The sequence below is a fragment of the Dendrobium catenatum genome, unplaced genomic scaffold (assembly GCF_001605985.2).
Source record: "Dendrobium catenatum unplaced genomic scaffold, ASM160598v2 original_scaffold_209636, whole genome shotgun sequence".
NCBI lineage: Eukaryota > Viridiplantae > Streptophyta > Magnoliopsida > Asparagales > Orchidaceae > Dendrobium > Dendrobium catenatum.
The window spans coordinates 575,558-580,325 of NW_021528048.1; the positions used below are offsets into that span (position 1 = coordinate 575,558).

At 33.3% G+C, this 4,768-nt stretch overlaps 1 protein-coding gene across 1 annotated transcript in view; it reads left to right on the forward strand.

The window, feature by feature from the left end:
- Positions 1-199: 199 nt before the first annotated feature.
- The window catches only part of LOC110094389 (probable ribosome biogenesis protein RLP24), a 19,086-nt gene continuing 14,517 nt past the window's right edge, over positions 200-4,768 (forward strand). Inside the window, exon 1 of the mRNA XM_020819617.2 lies at positions 200-376. The gene's annotated coding sequence lies outside the window, so the exon portion shown is untranslated. The remainder of the gene's footprint in view (positions 377-4,768) is intronic.

Sequence of the window (4,768 nt, forward strand, 5' to 3'; positions counted from 1 at the left end):
ATTATATATTCAATAATATATATTTTGTTATATTAATTAAGTTAACCATTGTTATATTTAATTACTAATTATTAAATTAAATTAAATTAGATAATCAATTTATGCACTAATTATGTCATTAATTATTTAATTAATTTACTTAATAATTAATATTTTAAATTATATTAATTAAGTTAATCAATAATAACTTAGAGGCGTCTAGGGTTTTCTCTTTTCGTCGTTGCTGTTCGGCTTCGTTGCTTCTCAGCAGATGTAGAGATTGCACGCGTCGCTTCTTCGGCTCGCTGTTCGACTTCGTTACTTCGACGACTTCCTGTCGATCGGAAGTTACGACATTTTGATCGGAAGCAAAAACGGGAGCTTGCTGGCTGTGAAGGTAACTTTCTCCCTTTCGCGTGCTTCTTCGGACAAATCCCATAAATCCGCCGAACCGAGGGATTTAGTAAATCCGGGATTTAAGCCGTAAATCCTTAAATCTGGGATTTACCCATCGCCGGGATTTAACGCGCGCACAAAAACCGTTTGGCTAGATTTAGCGTAAATCCCAGCTTAAATCCCGCTGTAAATCCGATACCAAACAGCTCCTAAGGTTGGCGCAACTTCAGTTACAGTTTATAGAAAAACTCCCCTTCTATTGTCAACAAAAAACTAAGACACTCGCCTCAGTTGTGCAATACAAATAATCATTTAATGTTCTAATTTAATATTCTGTTGAAAAAAAACTTGATTCCTCCATGGGGAATTATTGAGTTATATCCGATAATCTACCAGTTATAAGCGAAGCTTTTCAAGAAAGAGATATTGCATTGCCCACATTGTACTTTTCTAACCAGAATTCTTGCAGTTCACAAAATCTCAGATGCCATAAAAAATGCAGCTATAGTTGAAAGCATGAGCCAGTTTGATTCTATGCATAAACAACTACAAATAACTTATTTAAATGGTGCTAGTGAATAAAAAAAAGTAAATCTTTTCAGATAGTTTTTTTTTCCTGCAATGAAGAAAAAATTCAAGTTTGCTGATTGTGGATGTAAATTTTTTTATGAGTACATATTTGATTCATTGGGCAGATTAAATTTGTTTATAGTTTCATTCAGAACAAGAAAAAGCTTGATTGGTGCTTATTTAGGCATATGTGTTTGCTCATGAGCTCATCTTAGGCATCATTTAAAATAGCTTATGAGCTCTTTTAGGTCACATTTTTTTTAATGACTAGAAGTTGCTTTTTCATGCTCATTCAGGTGATTGTTTAAGTAGCCTATTTTTTACTCATTTAAAGTGCTTATTTAATAGTGTGCTTGATTCAAGTCTTATTACTATGCTTTTTATTTGCTTCTTTATCAACACAAAAAAGAAAAAAAAAAAACTCATTTATAAACTTGAAATACTAGTTTGTTTTGTGAAAAAGTTGCTTGGCAGTAGTTTATTAGTCATAAGGTGAGTCAAGATGAACTCAAAATGAGCTCAAGCTATCTTGATTTTGAATGAGCTGAGATCGAATACTATCATATATTCTCTAATCCATTTTGAGTTGAGCTCGAGCAGGTTTCTAGCAAAGAAGCTTGAGCTTGAACCAAGTCCTTCGTAGATTAATTTGGATTGTTTGCAGGCCTACCTAAAAATGTTGTTTTTTTGGTTATGAGCGCTTACAATGAAAGATTTGCCTAGAAAAAGCTTCCTGAACTAGAAAAATTAGAATAATTTCTTTAGGCAATTAGTTGAAATAAGAAATTAGTTGAGATCGAATTAGTTGAATTATGGGAGAAGTATCTGATGCTCGAGTTAGAAAGTGAGCATGGAAGGGCACTAGTTAATCAAACCAAACAATGAACAACATAGTGTGTAGGGCCTTCGCCCAAATGTGGGGTCAAATTTAAATATTTTTTTGACTCTCTTGGTTACTTGGTCTTGATTGTAAATTAATCTAAATTGACCTGAGCCTAAATTTTATGACTGTGTGATGGGAAATCTTAACATTTGTAAAAGTTGTTGAAGTTGCCAATTTAGTAATAATGATCATTCCACCTTTTGCTTTGATAGGTGTTTCTTTTCCTTCTATTGAGTTAGTGAAGTCAAGCGAGCGCTAACAAATCAGAAATAAGAAAGACACATCAATCCTCATAAAATTCCGTCAAGCCAGGCAAATGATTTTTCAACCCCTAATTATCATTAGAATGCTTGTATGTTTGGAGAGTTTTCTTGCTCCCATGAAATTAAGATGTTCATTATGAATGAGACAAGTGTAGAGCTATGATGCACAGACATGGACACGGCGACACGGATACGACACGTCAGTTATTGAAAATATAGGACACGGGTTGGACACAGTATTATAGTTTTTATATTCAAAAAATAGTGTATAAAAATTAAATAAGTATAATTTTAAAAATAATAAGTCATTTAACTAGACTTTTTTGCTTAAAATGATTAGTATTAGGATGTCAAGAGTCAGACGTCGATGCCGTTTATCAGTCATCGAGAGAGGAGATGAATATAAAAACTATTTGATGATTAGGTAAAAGTGCGGACGTTAATTTGATGTTGTGGATAGGAAATAAGAAATTTAGTTTTAATTCCACCAAATACAAGAAATTATATTTTAAAAAATTCATAAAATATTTAAGATACGCGTGTCCAATTTGTATTTAATATTTTTTAATCGGACACATTTTCAGCTTGTTCGTCACGTGTCGGAGGACTGTCGGACTGACTCGGATGAGTGTCGTGTCGGGTACGGTGTCGGACACTGCACGCCTCTTTGAGAAGTGTCAGTGCACCATAGGTGTAGAGGGACCATGATACCCCTTTTCAAATCAAGTTGCCCCCACAGCATGTCTCCAAGATTTTTGTATGATTGATAGATGAGCCAATGAGCATGTATCTTGAGGAGAAGATTAGAAATAATTGTAAGAATTTGGTTAAGCTAACCTAGAGAGAGGACTTATTTGAGTCTAAAGTTAATTTAAAAAAAAAAGGCGTTTCTTAATGAGTAATGAGAGAAAAGGAAGTGAGAAAAATGGTAAGAAAATGAGGGGATATCTTAATGCATTTTCTATTCCTTTTATTTATTCCTCTCTTATTTCACAGTGAACACCATAATTTATTATGTGAGACACCTATAAAATATTTACTCATGGGCCTTGGGGTGCCTTAGAAGTCATCGATAAGGGGTTTTAAATTGGGTTGACAACCCCATAAGCTCTTTTGGAAAACTAATGTGGGATTTAAAAGAAGGTTTAAATGGTCTAAAAGCTCTTTATGAGCTTGCATCTAATAGCCTATTTAATATAATGGCCTTACAAGAGGAGAACCAGTTAAAGGCATTTAAGCCCCTTCGTAAAAAAAGGTCTTATTTCATAGAGCAGTCTGTCTTTATCTCTACCTATGTATCCACCTCTGACGCTCGTCTCTCCGTAGCTTTGTTCTTCCCTTCTTCTATGGCTCCTCTTCTTTCGTCATTTTCTCTTTGTTTCTGCTTTGAATCTTGTGCTTCCCTCTCATCCTCCGCTCCCTCTTATTATGCTCCTAAAATCCTCACCCGAGGAAGCCATAGAGCCATCCAATTGATAGAAAGCTATAAAAATGTTTTTATTTAACTTGCTTCATTTGTGTCTCAATTTGAAGTAAAATTAGGTGGTGGGATCATTTGAATTTCTTTTCTTGTAGTTTAGTTAGTTTTTGATCTGAAAAGTTAATGATGTTGTACGTTTATTCTTTGTTAACATACAAAGTAAACATTATTATTAATTTTTTATTGTTCTTTGTATAATATTAGTCTTGCATGTGTTTGAATTTTTGAAATGTTAAAAAACTAAATCTAGTTTTAGAAAACTGTACTTTTTAATAACTAAACATAGGGTATTTTTATCTAGATCCTTTTCTTGATCAAAATTAAAATTTTCTTTCTTATTTATTAGTTTTTTTAATGGCATCATGAAGGTCAATTGAAAAATTTGAGTTATGGAGGTCCATGTGTTTGAATTTTTGAAATGTTAAAAAACTAAATCTAGTTTTAGAAAACTGTACTTTTTAATAACTAAACATAGGGTATTTTTATCTAGATCCTTTTCTTGATCAAAATTAAAATTTTCTTTCTTATTTATTAGTTTTTTTAATGGCATCATGAAGGTCAATTGAAAAATTTGAGTTATGGAGGTCAATGGGAAAACTTGAATTATGGAGGTCAACTAAAAAATTTGAATTATGGAGGCCAACCTTAAAGTCTAAAGGTTTTCATTTGTGTAGATCTAAAACCAAATACATGAATTGTAATTTATGTAGTAATAAATTTAGCGGGGGGATTGTGAATATGGACGATCAAGTCATTAAAAAGAGTACTTATATTAATGTAAAGTCTATTGTTCAAAGTGATGGTGAAGTAAATGGGGATATTATTAGTATAATTCAAGTTGGATGGTGATGCGATCCGCCTCCTGTCAGCAGAGGGAGGGACGACGACTCATTTTGGGCAGCCCACTAGTGGGTTTTGTTGGTCTTTTGGCTTGCTATAAGTAAGGAATAGGGGGAGATTTCTAGGTTTATGCAAGAATTGAGTTTTCTCTTAGCCACCTTAGTTCCTTTCTTTAAGTTTTCTAGGGTTTGTAGTGGGAGATCTTGTCCTTCTCGAAGTGGACAAATTGTATCTTGTTTCTTTTGGATTTCTAATGCAAAGGTTCTTGTTCTTCCTCTCATCCCTCTTGTGTTGATTTTTTCTTGGATTTGGAGGAGAAATTTCATCTTGAAGGAAAATTAGGGCAAACCCTAATTT